General features: G+C 39.5%; 1 protein-coding gene and 1 non-coding gene across 5 annotated transcripts in view; one reads left to right on the forward strand and one right to left on the reverse strand.

Moving 5' to 3' along the window:
- The window catches only part of LOC134528516 (leucine-rich repeat serine/threonine-protein kinase 1), a 193,720-nt gene that overhangs the window by 153,874 nt on the left and 23,436 nt on the right, over positions 1-16,410 (reverse strand). Inside the window, exon 1 of one of the 4 annotated variants that reach the window (XM_063362200.1) lies at positions 15,489-16,377. The exons of 2 other annotated variants lie outside the window; for them this stretch is intronic. The gene's annotated coding sequence lies outside the window, so the exon portion shown is untranslated. Of the gene's footprint in view, positions 1-14,453; positions 16,378-16,410 lie in introns of those variants that run through there. One more of the 4 variants, XM_063362199.1, reaches the window with a different exon arrangement.
- On the forward strand, positions 3,840-3,912 carry Trnar-acg (transfer RNA arginine (anticodon ACG)). Its single transcript has one exon. It is a non-coding gene; the product is annotated as a tRNA-Arg (tRNA).

A 16,410-nucleotide genomic window follows, 5' to 3' on the forward strand; every position in this document is an offset into this window, starting at 1 on the left:
AATATATATACTGTATAGAAGTCGCCAGCCCAGGTTAAAATTTCTAATACGGTTTTGAGGTAGTTGGTTAATTCACCGCCGCAATCGCCACCATCTCTAGGGCATCAACTTGTGGTGGTCCCTAGCGGACAAGTGTCGAACTCTTCAAACACCCCTTCCCCCTCCCGTTGAACGAACTTGAGCTGCAGTGAATGATGGGTGAGGGGTGCGGGGAATGACAGCGGGCGATAGAGCTGCGCTCTAACGTGTAAATAACAACTAAGACGATACAGGGTGTTACGGCAGCGCACTGCAGCGGTGAAGTTCCCAAGCTGCTCATTATACGCTTTCGAAAAACGTAGAGTAAATCCTATCCACTCGCGACTTCTATACAGTATATATATTCAAAGGTGTCAGTGAGGCGGGATGATAAGCGCGACGCTCGCTGGTGCTTCTAGCGCGGTGTCTCCTCTGGACTGGCGCGCTGTCTTCTCTGGGAAGCCTTTATTTCACAGGCGAGAGAGCCACACCCGAAGTTCCCTAAAGTTCACGGTCGCTTTTTTTTCTTCCGAACCACAAAATATGTATTTATTTGGGATGTAGCTTACTCATACGACAAATAATTTTTTTATATAGTTTTACGTTTCATGGTCCATAGACCCCAAGGAGGTATTAAGTAGAGGTATCAGTCTAGGGAGTGGGTGTGTCTTCTGTATTTAAAGTCGACGCTCTGGTTAGCAATTGGATAGCAAAATAAATAATTGTAGCTGTATAAAGGCTAATATGCTATAAATTTGTTTAGTAGCTTAAAGTGAGTTCGCTTTGTTATTATGTTTGTTCTGTTATATTATTTTGTTACTATGTTTGTTTAGCGATGTAGTGAATATCGCTAAACAAACATAATAACAAAACATCTGAAAGAAATTAGCATTAAATTTCATTAAAATCAAAAACTTTTTTTCTGTGCAGATAGGTAAGGGGGTTAAGGGGAAGTTTTCATTTTCACTTCAAGTATTAACATGGCAAATATTGTACACACTAATTACCTTACTTCTTGCCAACATGTCTGGAAGCCATATTTCTTCCAAAAAATGGTTGACAAATATGGTTTTGAGAAGAAAAATTTACAGTTTCATTTCAGCTTCTCAGAACAAATAACCACTCTATACACAGGGTCAAAATACACTTCCAGGAGATTCAGCGCATTTTCATCTCGTGATTGACATTTTTCTCTTCGGCGATACAAATTGAAAAATGTACAAGATGATTTATAGTTCGCGGTCTCTCACTGCAAACAAAATAGGGAATTATGTAATTTCAGTTATAGTAGCTAATGCTTACTTTTTTCCTGCCTGATATTCAAATTCTTTCAAACACAACATTCTAACGATACTTTTATTTTAGTATTATCTTTGAAAGATTTGTGCAATGGGAGTGCATGACTTGATGTAAGCTTTTGAACATACGCCATTGCTAAACACATGTACGTCTGAAGAAGAAAACTACAAAAAACCCAAAAGACAAAAACACAAATTAAGCAAAAAATTGCTGTTGTCAATAGGATATAAACACCACATAATATTCCATAACAGGAATATGGTCAACAAACAAAGAAAAACAAAGAAAAAAGGACTAACAGAACGAAAAAACTCCCACAAATGATGACAGCACAAAAATATTTAACAAAAATAATCAGCACAACAATTGAAAAGAGACAAAAACACGACAAAACAAACACAATAGTTTTCCAAACAGAAGATAACGAAACAAAACCCACAAATAATGACAGCACAAAAATATTGAACCCAAAAAAATCAGCACAACAGTTGAAACGAGACAAAAACACATTTGTTGACCATATTCCTGTTATGGAATATTATGTAATGTTTATATCCTGTTGACAACAGCAATTTTTTGCTTAATTTGTGTTTTTGTCTTTTGAGTTTTTTGTAGTTTTCTTCTACAGACATACATGTGCTTAGCAATGGCGTATGTCCAAAAGCTTACATCAAGTTTATTTTAGTAGTTTCAACATCAATTTAGTAAGTATAAACCCATAAAAGCCTAGTGGTATGTTCTTCCTTATTTTTAAGAGAAAAAGACACAGGCTAACTCACTAAAGTTTGCTTTAGTTGCGAAAATTCAAACGCCTGCAGCAAGTAATTTTTTTTTTAAAAAGGAAAACAACAATTAAAAAATCTGCGTGAGTGATGTGTAAACTTCTAACCTCGGTAAGGAGCGAATTCACGTGTTCTCATGTTGCAAATAAACTTATAATATAAAACTTGGACACGAAATATAACGTAAAATTCTTTAAAATAACGTCGAGCGTGATAAATATACTAAAACCGTGTTTTCTGTAGAATTTAATCGCCAAAAGCCAGGTTACTGGGGAAGTTTTGAGGGAAAGGAGTTGTTGTGTTGTCAGGTTGGTAAATGGAAAAGGGATGTGTTTTTTTTTTTTTTTTGTATCTTTGGAGGGAAAAAAGGGACAGAGGAAAAAGGAGTGTGTAGGGGGTGAAGGATATAAGATGGAAGTAGTATGTATTTTGTGGAAGGAAATGTGAAAGAAAATAAAGGTGATATAGTTTGAGAAACTGTTGTAGTTATTTGAAATAACATTTTCGACTATTCTGGACACCAATCACACGTAGTGTCCACTTCCGCCGCTAGAATTCGCTGCCGGAGGATCTGCGTCAACTAACGAATCACACACAGAAATAATGTTAAAACTATTTAACGAAACTGCTCCGATAAAAGAGAAAAAGATTTGAAAAAAATACTAAACCTCGTATTTGGAGCTGACTTTTGATAAGGAATTGCATTATAATACTGCTTGTCATGTTAAAATTCATTAAACAGTTAATCACTATATAGTATAATACAAAGTCGCTTCCCGCTGTCTGTCTGTCCCTATGTATGCTTAGATCTTTAAAACTACGCAACGGATTTTGATGCAGTTTTTCTAATAGATAGAGTGATTCAAGAGGAAGGTTGATATGTATAATACATGCATAATATAGTAGAGAAACACTGATAATTTTAGAGGTTTCTAATGTGATGTCGTAAATAATCACATTTTTTTTTTGCGCTTACATTGCAAACGCTGGCTGAACGCTACGAGATAGATCAAAATAATGTACTACAGTATTGTACACCTTAAAAAGGTCTACAAAAAAGTCCGCGATGGTATATGTCTATCTCTTAGGGATAACCCACAATAACCATTTTTTATCGTTTACTTTTTACGAGAAATAATGGCTTATTTACGAAGCGATTTTAAGCAATACAGCATTAATCCTTATCCAATTAAGTACCTTAAATACATTGTGCATTTAATATAAATCAATATGGCCCTTTACAGCATGTAATAAAAATGAATATTGTCGAAGATATTACATATTTAAAATTCAGGGATATAGCGGTTGCGGCGGTACCAGCCGGGGGGCCGGTATATAAAGACATTCTGTAGTATATTTAGTATCAGCATTGCACCCGTGCGATTTCAGGGCGGGTCGCTAGTACTATAATGTTTCCCTTTGGCTTTGTGAACTTTGGTTCGCGCCATCCTCCACAGATGGCAAAACGTGGTTACTCATTTCCGTTCCATGCACGAAATTTCTACAACCATATGTATACCGAGAGCAAAGATGTTTATACACAAAAAAACATTCGTGGCCGTTATTTCTTGGCCTTTGACAGTAACGAGCGCAACATGCGACTGTACTGGCCTGTAGCCTCCTACACGCCAAACCAATAATAGCGTCAACAATAGCGAACGATCAACGATTATACCGCTGTTTAAAACCAGTTACACCAATGACAGTTTATACCCGGTACTTCATCAATCTTGATTCAAGGGCCCTGTGGCGCAATGGATAACGCGTCTGACTACGGATCAGAAGATTCCAGGTTCGAATCCTGGCAGGGTCGCTACACTATTTTTTTTTTTTTTTTTAAATTTTACCGTTGACCAAAATTGCTGTTTATAAGTGTTATTGGCATAATTATTCCTATAACATATATTGGTATATATTTCACTGTCTCGTTTGCGCACATGTATATATATCTATCTATCTATCTATCTATCTATCTATCTATCTATCTATCTATCTATCTATCTATCTATCTATCTATCTCTATCTCTCTCTATCTATCTCTCTCTATCTATCTCTCTCTATCTATCTCTCTCTATCTATCTCTCTCTATCTATCTCTCTCTCTCTCTCTCTATATATATATATATATACATATATATATATAATTTATGTTACGAAATAATATTGTAATTATTTCTACTAACCGATGCGACGCAGCAGTAATAAAAAAAAAAACAATGAGTTCACATTCAGGATGTCCTGAGTTTAAATTATGGTTCACCTACCCTGATTTCGGCGGACTATGGTTTCACTTAATAATTCCTTGGCTGGTCTCTTAACCAATCAGCAATCAGTGTCATGTAGATCCGTCTTTATTTACCACGTGGTCCCTCGCGTTATCGTCAATAAAAAAAAGTTTACTAAATACTAAACTGTAAAATAAACGATATATATCAAACTAACTTCCAATGTATTGGTGAGGTGCAATATTAAGCGTATATTTGTGTAATGATGCTTGTTTAGCCATGAAAGCATGAGTCGTCTGGAAATTATTTTATTTGTCGCTAGAGCCGTTACAGTTTACTAGATACACTGGAAACCTGTTATGTGGAATGCCATACCGAGGAACGTGAATTTCCTGTTTCAAGTTCCAGAATGATTTATTGTGTACAGTACCGAAATGACATTCCGCATTACAGTGATTCAATGCTTATCAATGAACACGGTTACGGCATTAGCAATATACAAAAACGCATCCCGGCCTATTTTCACTGGCATTTTGGCCTACCTCTACATGTCTTGCATAATTACCCACTGTTTTGTATAGAAAATGCTCTCAGCACCTGTTCACACCCCTAAAAATAAGACAGAAAGACGCCATCTTGGTTTCAACAGTTTTTAGGCCATAACGATTATCGGTCGTTTAATTGTCAAAATTTGGCTTCGTTAGAATATAGGTAGTACATATTTATACCTTTTGCTGTAAGTTTGTAGTATGTAGCTACCACAAATAAGTTTCCCCGTGAATTCATTGGCGGTTGATATTGAATTCGTTTTTTGTATGACCTCAACTTTAATAATATTGTCAATAAACACTGTTTTATGAGCCTTGAAAATCTCTTAGCGTACGAATTCTGCCTCAACAAAGGCATATTCTCAATATTATGCTTAACCTCTTCTCGAACTCGCAATGTCCACGAAAACCGACCAAAAATTGTCAACATTGGTGACAAGCCAATGTCTTAAGACCTTGTCACACACTCAAATTAAAGACTGCAATTTATTTGGTAACTGGTTGAAGGGATAATATTGGACGAAATATGACCTTCAATTAACTCCATGAAATAACCTCAATACATTTTTATAACTGTCTCACCATCAAAGTTCATTGTTAGTTCAAGTTAGCATTAACCTTTCAATTTTAATCTTACGTTAAAATTTAAAATGCATAATGTATTACCATGCTGGATGGAAAACTTAAACTTTTCATGAGTAGGGACTGAAAAAATTCGCTGTTTCAATGACTTCAGGATATACTACACAATCCTCTGAATATTCGGGTAAATAAAACCTGTTCATTGGTTGCTGATTTGTGAGTCATCTCAACTGGGTTTCCTGTGATTCGACGACACTTATTTGGTTGAAGGTTTCTCACTGACCAAATGTACGTGTATTTAAATTTTAGCCTACCACGAAATGAAGCCGCGAATATTTTCGGTTCATTGTAATACGTTTTACGCATTGCTTAACTTTTAAAACATTGGTTATTTTTAATGATATATAAATACTCATTGCATAATAACACATTCTTTAAAAGTTTTCGAGACATTGTTCACGTTTTCAGGATAAATTATTTTATGTATTACATACATAACCTCTTTATTGTCAAATTTGTTCTGTTCAATTAGGATTTGCTGGGACGGAGAAACACACATTTCCGTTTTCGCTGGGTGCAATTCCGATTGGCTGATTCCGCCACCAAGCATCAAATATATTTAAGAACATGTTCTACGTATAAAATTTTATAGGAAAACTCGAGTAATGAAAGTTGCTTCAGCAGTGACGTCTTCGATGAAATCATAACCCTCAAACCATTTTGCTCGTTTGTTAAATTTCCGTGCAGTGTGGAGGAAGCGGCAGACGCGACAGTGGGAATGTTTTCCGGGAGATCAATCTCCGTTTGCGTGCCATTGTCAAACGCGCTTTTGGGCTGAGAAGCCTAAGATGCCCATCAAGTTCTGTCCCTGCCCGAACACGCCCGAATATTCACCTTCGGCCAACCTCGGGATTTGTTTTATTTTTGCGCAGGAAAAATGAATTCAAATGTTAAAAGTGGTCGGTTAGGTTAGTTACATTAAAACACTTTAAAAACACTATGAGCGGTTAATTAGGTTAGTATAGCTACATTAAAATAAACAGAGAAATATAAATAAACCCGAGGTTGGCCGAAGGTGAATATTCGGGCGTGTTCGGGCAGGGACAGAACTTGATGTACATCTTAGGCTTCCCCTTTGGGCTGCCCTGCGTCTTGAGAGATCGTGCGGCCGTCCGTAAGGAAAGTACGGATCGCTGAGAAGATGGGGAGCCACTCGGCCGTATCGAGCCCGGTAGAAACCGGTTCAGCAGCTTGCAGCCTGCAGCTGACAGCGCGTCTCGCGCGGGTCGTTACCAGAACGCCGGAATACCATAATGCCGAATGTCAAAATTGACCACAACGCCGACAGCTAGAAAACTGCTGTGTACCACAACACCGAAATAAGAACTGAATGAATTTGTGTGTGTGTCTTAAATGTACCTTAACGCCGAAAGACCACAATCAAACCTAACCTAGCATAATATAACATAACCTAGCCTAGCCTAGCCTAGCCTAACCTAGTCTAACTTAACCTAGTCTCACCTAACCTAATTTAACCTAACCTTTGTGGCAGTCCTGCAATGACATTTTTCGGCGTTAGTGTATTTCGGCGTTGTGGTACACAGCAGTTTTCTAGCTGTCGGCGTTGTGGTCAATTTGGCATTTCGGCGTTGTGGTCAATTTGGCATTTCGGCGTTGTGGTCAATTTGGCATTTCGGCGTTGTAGTACGTCCCCGTCTTGCGCATGCAACAGGCGTACAGGTACATACCTAGTGTGGCTGGCTTTAGAACTATAAATACCCATTTACAACAGTATCCATAAACGAATGCTCCAGTTATAAATGTTAATAGTATCGACAAGCATGGTAGTGTTTCGGTTCAAGATCACAATTGAAGGATAACTCAGTTTTAGATAAGCGCATGCGCGACTACTGCTTTGTTATTTTATCGCTTACCAGCGCCACCTGCGCAAAATGGCGCCTCCTGAGCGTAGAGAGTTTTGTGTTCTGCAATTCGCTACGAGTGAATCTGTGCGTTTCGTTTAACGTCTGTGGTCAAACATCAGCCGATGGTCGAGACGACAAGAGCTATTTTTCGCTGGCCTCCACATTCACCTGACATAACGCCATTCGACTATTTTTTTCCTTTGGGGTTTAATAAAAGATCGTGTCTACGTTCCGCCACCAGAGTTGAGACACGCAACTGAAGAGGCTATTGTTCAACTACTCCGGACAAGTTAACCAAAGTGTGGGAAGAATTGGACATTAGGTTGGATGTAGGCGTATAACTAAAGGTGCACATAATGGACATTTGTAAAAAAAAAAGTTTATTTACCTTCATTTGATGTATTATTTGTTGTAAATAGTCTAAAATAAATTAACATTTTATAATATACCATGGAAATTGGGACATCTTTTATGGACATCAAGTACTACGAGAGAAGCCTATGATGTACATTCTGTATTGCACAGACCCGAACAAGCCCGAATATCTACCTTCGGCCAACTACGGGATAATTTTTTACTTTACAAAATTGTTGATGGTTGGTTATGTTAGGTTAGTATAGCTACATTAAAAATACTGTCAAATCATTTTAACGGTTGTTTAGGAATTGGCCGAAGGTAGATATTCGGGGTTGTTCGGGTCTGTGCAATACAGAATGTACATCATAGGCTTCCCGTACTACGAAAGACCGAGAAACGCAACAATAGGCTCAGCGAACTAGCGTTTCAACTTCCGTTTCCGCCTTACATATATTTGAAGTGAAGTGTTCCGAAAACTTTTAAAAGATGCGGGCGTTATGTGAATTGAAGGACACGATGTGGTTTTAATTATGTACTTTCATACAGTGAAAAGAAAACAGCACTTTTTGATCAAGTTTAATATGTTCTCATTAGAAACCGGAAAAATTCGCGGGTTCATTTCATGATGTGCTATAATCAAAATAACTGTATCTTTATATTGCTTCTGTGATTGATTCACAGTTTATCAGAAGGACTTTGAGCCAATGAAAAACCTTCAACCAAACAAGTATCGAATCGCAGGCTTCCCAGTTGACAGGTGTCACGAGTCAACAGCCAATGAGCAGGAGGCATTTGCCTGAGTGTGTAGAGGGGTTGTGGAGTCTATCTTGGAGGTCATCGAAATCGCGAATTTTTCCAGTCTCTAGTTATAATGATAAACATGACTTATTATTCCCCCCCACCCCCCCCCCCCCCAAGGGTTTGTGATGTTTTGCGACTTGTGTGCGCTATAAGGCTCCTTTCACACGGGAAACTTGTCTGCCGGCGACAGCAGTTACATACGCAGCATTGGTATAGTGTTCACACAGTAGTCTGTCGCCACCGTGTCGCCGGGAGACAGGCTATCAGTCGCCGGGTACCTGCTGTCGCCGAGAGACTGAAGACTCGCGAGCGACTGCAGGGGCATTCAGTAGCATTGTTGCTGTCACACGGTAGACTTGTCTGCGATGGCGTCCGGTCAAGTGTTTTTTGATACTGAGAAGTTTATTCAAGAAATTCGGCAACGTCCCACATTATGGGACATTTCATCAGCAGATTAACATAAAAACAACAATATTAATCTATTCGACCTAGATACCTAAGAATAGATAACAGTCCAGATAAGTAGTTTTACTTATTGCGTTATGCATGAACAATTTCGGCCAATTTATTGATATACTATTTAATTTTGATTGACTAATTAGCAATGAAAACACACAAATGTCTATACAGCGATTATCCTTTAAGCTGTATCCTGCCTCTAATATTATACTAAATTCGCCTGTGATATATCTGGCGTCTTGTCTGCCACTAGATTAAAGATACTGTGAAATCATGTAAACGGTTTCCTAGCCCTGGATAGCTACATATTAAAAAGTCATTTGCTAAGCAACCATAAAATGATTTTACAGTATTTTTAATGTAGCTATACTTACCTGATATAACCAACCATCCACAATGTTTTAAAGTATTTACAATGTAGCTAACCCATCCTAATCGACCGCAAAATTTAATGCCACGCCGGTTTATACAATGAGATAGAACCGGGGGGGGGGGGGGGGGGGGGGGGGGAGGAGCGAGCATGAACTTGGGGGAACTTCGGGTGTGGCTCTCTCGTCTGTGAGATGAAGGCTTCCCTGAGCGTCCATACGTACCTGCCATGGCGCCGTCCCTTGGCGGTCACGTGAACACACCACACCACGTGATCACAGTGGACACTGCCCGCCGCCGGCATGCGTGACTCGCCGCAGGCGAGACTGAGTGCGCCACACGAGGTGCGCAGTGGTCTCCCTACATCGAACGACTCCCCACACCTCCCCCCCCCCCCAACCCACCTACCATACTAAAATTAAACTTTCATGGTCACGTTGCACGGTGCACGCACGCCCGATGCGTGCTCTGAAATTTTTAGCATTCCCACCCCCCTCTCCAAAAAAAAAAAAGAGCTTCTTGGCAAGAAAAAAAAGGGCGGAAAATGGAGGGGGGGGGGGGGGGGGGATTAAATTTGAAGACCTACCGATGGAAATACGACAAAATTTCATAAGATCAAAAATTGTAAACGTTATCTATTTCAATCGACCTGCCAAGTTTGAAAAAAACTGTTGTCTTTCCAGTGGGACGTGGAAAATATTGTTGCGAACGAAAACAGGACCGCGACGCGCGCCAGGTTCGGAGCTGGCCGGTGGCCCCTGCACGGCCACTGACGTCACGCGCCGTCCGTTGGCATGCCACGCGTGCCTGGCTGCATTTCTAGGGTCCTCGATACCCCCTCCCCTCCGCTCCACGCGCACCCTCCCGCCTCGGGCTATTGTCAACTCTAGCGTCCTAGGGATTCCGGGCTTTCAGAGGCCGCCGCGAGGAGTGGCGTGGATGAGCGTCGCTGTTCTGGGTGTTTCGGGCGTCGGGACGAGCCAGGATGACGCGACACGTCACGGCCGCTCTCGTCCGTTCGAGAAGGACGCCGCGGGCATATAAGCGACGACGCCGGCCTCCGCGGGAGTTCCGAAGGTTCGGAGGGTTCCGCGAGTGAAGGGAAGTGCGACATCGGCGAAGAGGGTGAGAGACCCTCTTGAGAGTGGCGCGACGCTGAGTTCGACTGGACCGTGAGAGTGCGACTGAGTGGCGCGAGACTGTGTGTGTGGACAGGCGCGAGGTGAGGGGCGAACCACTGTCGAGCCCAGCTCCAGTGGGGAGTGCGGACTGCGGAACTGGACAATACATTGAGTGACTTGCGGATAAACACTTTTAAGTTCAAGTTATTGGTGATGAGACATCTTTAAGCACAAGAATTGATTAGTAATGTAAATATTAGTAATTAATAAACCTGCAATAAAACTTCATTGGGCTATTCCTTACGAACCCAGTTTCCCCATATTATACTTGTAAAAATATTTTGAAAATTAGTTTTTAAAAATTTGCCAAATTGCCCCGGATCTAAAAGTCTGGCTCTACGTAAACTATAACCGATAGAGATGGGACATAAAGTCATAGGCCCAAACTTGTAGATATTAGTCCAATTTAATATATATATCACCTGCCATTTAGCTACAGTCGACCTCCAGAAAAAAAGAAAAAAGTGTCTGCAGTTGACTAAAATTTTACGTCCTTTATTTTTAGTTCTTATCGGGGGTTAATTTAAAAAAATTGTTAACTTTTTGAATTTTTTCTGTCGGTTACAGGTTAATATATAGTTATAAGCTTGCCAAATTTCAGGTTTTTAACTATCTAGAAGTAGTTTAGAATTTTTATATTGATGCAGAAGCGGATCAAATATCCAGCCTGAATCTAATGTCTAGAATATGTTATTAATATCTAGATATAAAGACTCGATCCCACGATTAAAATTGGGAAAGGGGGGGGGGGGGGGGCCTTCTGGTGCGCCTTCCAAAATTAATTTTGTATTCGCCCCTGTATCGATGAGCGAGTAAGTCGCAGATATGGATTGCACCTAAATATATAAATTACATTACGCCTAGTGAGGCATCGGTAAACAGGGTCTTCGCACCAACAATGTAGGTACTAGGAAGAACACTGGGATGCCAACTCGAGGTCAGTGCTACCAACTTCTAGGTACACAAATTAGTAATCTCACTTAATTACTCATTAAATAAAACACCCGTTGAACAAACGCGATAAAGTAAGTGCCAAATGATACCCACTACAAAACATTCGGCAAACTTATACAGCAATGAACTAATTAATCTATTTAAATGTTTAAAAGTAACATTGGTTTCAAAACAAATCAATATTAAAAAAACTAAAATATGAATTACAGTTTATATTCATTCCAAGAAATAAACAAAATATTTTCATTCTCATTTGATAAGGCAAGCTTGCAGTTTTTAATTCTTGAATCTCTTTGGAGGTAAATTTTTGTTCAAAGCACGCCCAATAAAATTAACTGGATTTAAATATACATGATTTTACCAAAATTATCGTGCCATATTTTCAGCAACAGCCAACCGGCTATGAATGCATGACACTGTCATTAAGTGTGGCTGTTTTCGTAATAAATCAAGAACACCCCGTAATTCCGTGAATGGAGTTCTGCATCAGTAAAATAAATACCTAACATCCGTTAATACTTGGCAGCACTGCGAGTTTCATAAATTATTAACATGCCATCGAACACCCGTCTCGCCGCACAGGTGAAGCCTTGCCTTTGAATATATATACTGTATATATATTCAAAGGCCTTGCTAAGCAAGCTTTGCAATGCGTCCGCGCAAGAGCGGATCCAGACAGCAGCTTTCTGACAAGTCCTGTGGGCGGAAGGGAGGGGAGACATTGATCTCTTGCCAAGTGGAAAGATACAGTCATTTAACGGCGTGAAGCAACAGGCACATTCCTCAGTTTCATTCACGCAAGTGAATGTGTTATAGGTCAGGTTCATATACCAAGAAACCTGCGCAAGAAAATCACGGTCGTTTATAACGCACGCAAGACGTTACCAACCCGACAACTTGAATTTTTAAAACAGTAGAAAATGAATTTATTCCACAGTCTTCTTATATTTACTCATGTTTATCACCAAAAAAAAATTAAATTATAAATCAATTTGATTTGAACGTTAATTTTTGAAGTGAAAACGTCTATGGGAAGGTTTGGATAGGGAGTAAATTCATGTAAGTCGTCATCGACATGGTCACGTGACGTGTTAACGATAACAATACATCTGTTCCTATTAGTGTTCAACTAGATAACATTTACACACATTTCATTCCTTTTCTTTGATTTATTTCGTTACAATTCATGCAATTGTGTTTTTTTTTTTTTTTTTTTTTTTTAGTTTAACAGTAAACACGTGATGTATATGATAAAAATACAATCGTGGCCTTCTATTCACATAATATCGGCATCTTTCAAAGTTTTCAGAACACCCCACTTCAAATATGCAAGGTGGTAACGCAAGCTGAAACGCAAGACGTTGGAAATTGGGCGATTCTTGCAGTATGTTTTTGCATGTTGCGTAACTTATAAAAGAACATGTTAAGACATCGCTATTGAACTTTTTGCGTCTTGCGTTTCTTGCACATTTTATAAACCCAGCCTTAAATTTTTTATACATAAAATGGGATAATATTTTGATTTTAGTATTTTCAAAAATTCATAAATTTAAAAAAAATACATTTCGGAGGGGGATTCCTTCAAAACTCCCCCCCCCCCCTTTTTTTTTTACCTACATCAACGAACCTACGGAAATCGTCCTGGTCCGACGCCGATTTTATTCAAAAGAGGAGAAAAATAGAGTTTTGTAAACTAACTCTTCGCTCTGAGCCTTAGACTTGAGTTTATACCATTTCTTATGTACCAATGTATATTTTTTCCTTCTCTCTTTCTTACTTTTGAAATGTAAAAGTAATCTGTAAAATTTAGTTTTTGTGGTTGTACAGTATGTGAGTATATATGTATATATATTTGTATTAATTGACTTGTTCTATATACCGGAGTCCTTACCTCCATATGGGATCTACAGATCAAAAACTGAATAAATAAATAGATGGGAGTAAAATATCATTTACAATTTCAAAATCGAATTATAATGCGTTTTCGTGAAAAATTGTTTTGAAAGTTTTCTGGCGCAAAAGAGATAAAAAGAGAGCACTTACGAGTAGAGGTTTGAATTGCCAAATAGGTACGTTTCACTTATATCACTTGTACTGAGTTAAATGCATTTTTTTTTTTTAAGTGAAACTTCTTTGGGAACGATGACAATAAAATTTCAATGCCGACTTTTAATGCATGTTTTCGTGAAACATAGTTGTGAAACTTTTCTGACACGAAAAGGAGAGAATATAGGTACCTACTTGGCCAAACAGAGATAAAGAGTGCACTATGCTATATACATTACTGGGCTCGTTTTCGTTCTCCTGTTTGTGCGATGATTCGTCCTTGACAAAAAAAAAAAGCGATAGATGAACGAAAGAGTAAGACAGTGTGTGTGCGCATGCGCTTTTTTCAGAAAATAGATATAGGTATCCTATACAGTCAGCTGTGAATGCCTGGAATTTTATAATTGCTACCAGCGAGGTCGCGTCCCTCCTTTTTCAACCAGCAGCGTAGAGATCGCTGTTCAGACAGTGCCTGCATTTCATATTTCGTTCAGAGATTTGGCGTGTTCCAGATGGCAGAATTGTTTGAAGAAACAGTAACACGCACAGTTTTTCTTTGCGGTGTATTTCAACCGTGGGTTAATAATTATTTTTTGATCAATAATTATTGATATCCGAGCAGTTATTTTGAAGTAATAATTATGTTAATTCGTGTTTACTAACTTATTTTTATTTTAATCAAATTTCAAATAAATATAAAAAGTTAGGATTATTAAATACTTACTAGAGAAAGAAATGAAAGCCAATAACCCCGTGCTGCGCCATTTTATAAAACTGTCTTCTTTCCCTATATATCTCTATATCACTATATCTCTATATATATCTATCTCTATATATATCTATGTCTCTCTATATAGATCTATTATATATATATATATATGTCGTTTTACCTCTTACGATATACTTACGGGTCGAGGTTTGAATTGCCAAACAAGTTTCACTTCTATCACGTACCGAGTTACACGCGCTTTTTTTTTTTTGAGGTTATGCAATAACGTCTTGAAGTATCGTTTTCGGCCATACAGCCACCTGTTCTCTTGTGGAGAATTATTAACAGAAACAGGACTCTGCACGACACTATAAACGTAGGTTCTGTATGACAACGTAAAAGTAATACTAATATCATGATCCCAAGATAACCTTTAAATTAATAACTAACCCAACCCAACAATTAGTTTTTTTTCTTCAATTAAATAAACGAACTGCTAATCCGTCGCATGCGCCAATTCCCAGATTGGCTTAAGCTCAATGCATCGCAGTATTGTGTAACACCGCTTTAGCAATCACGAGTCAAGGTCATACCAAGATCCGTACTGGAAAAAAACAATTGTCTGTTGGATTGTGAACAATAGGTGCATCGCATCGTGTACTACGACTACAAGGCCGGGTTTATAAATTACGCAAGAAATGCAAGACTCAAAAACTTCAGTAACGACGTATTCAAATAACCGTTTATAAACTAAGGCAAGACGCAAAAACGCTATCAAGCTTCGGCCAACTTACAATATCTTGCTTTTTGGCTTGCGTTTCAGTTTTCATATTTGAGATAAGTGTTCGAAAAAGGTTTAAAGGCGAAGACGTTATGTCCATAAAAAACCACGAAGTGGTTTTTATTATATCAGTACAACGCATTTACACTTGTTGGATTTTCGTATAGAGAAAAAAATATCTAGTTTAATCAAATATTTGAAAATTTTATGTGTTTTCATAATTAACATGATTTATCAAAAGAAGCCCGGGGAAGATATTAGCTTTCTACTGTTTTACAATTTCAAGTTGTAAGGTTGGTGGCATCTTGCGGCTTTCGTGCTTTAAAAACGACCGTGGCTTTCTTGCGCTGTTGTGTAGTTTATAAACCCAGCCTAGCAAAGAATTATACTGTTTTAAATTACTACTCATAATAGTCTGTGCTATTTACTGTAAAAAAAAAAAAAAAACACTACCATTTTCAGCGTCTCCAATGACTCCGTTGCCGGCGAGACGTGAAACCCAACTAAGAAACAAAAACATAAATTTCCAAACCCACTGTCCTTACAACATCCTATATTTTAAGTTTCCTGAAACCACACGTTTACCAAAAACGCGAGTCTGGAATGTACCAAACCAAGGTAGTTGGGCGCGTCATCGCGTGATCCTGACGCGTGAATGGGCAACTCGTGAGACATAATTCGGGTGAACGTGCGCAGGACGAGAATCGATCTACCTCCCCCGGGCTGCCACACGTGCGCGCACGTCGTCGCATCGCCACTGCTGCCACCTCAACGGAAGCACACATCCTGGCCACCAGGCACCGCCGCACGAACCACACACACACGCACGTAAACCCGGCACTTCTGGCGAGGAACCTTCGCGCGATTGAGGCGTTACGGCGCGACGTTCCCGCTGCCCCGTCCGCGATCAATACACGATCGCTCGTCCGGCGTCACGTGTCCCGCCAGACGCCAGACCGCACTGTTGCCAAACTTCCAGCGACAGGCGTCCGCTCCGCGCCCCGTGGCCGGTCGCGATGCATCTCAGCCGTGTTTCATGCTCGTTCCGGGGCCCCCGCGAACACGAGACTGGACGGGTCTCGACGCGACATGCACGCTTCTCGCACGGGGGAAGCCTTCATTTCACAGACAAGAGAGCCAGACCCGAAGTTCCCCGAAGTTCATGCTCGCTTTTTTTTTCGTACCACAACTAGAGGTGGGTTGTTACAGCAATTTTCGGTATCTGTTCCAACCTGATACTGATACAGTAATGTACCTAGATACAAATATCTGATACTTTTGTATCAGAGCAGTAGCGGTCCCAGGAAGCGACAAGGTATAAGCATTCTCGTTACAGGGTACACATCCTCCGTGCCGTCATCACGAGCGTAAAAAG

Source organism: Bacillus rossius, chromosome 1 (assembly GCF_032445375.1).
Source record: "Bacillus rossius redtenbacheri isolate Brsri chromosome 1, Brsri_v3, whole genome shotgun sequence".
Lineage (NCBI taxonomy): Eukaryota > Metazoa > Arthropoda > Insecta > Phasmatodea > Bacillidae > Bacillus > Bacillus rossius.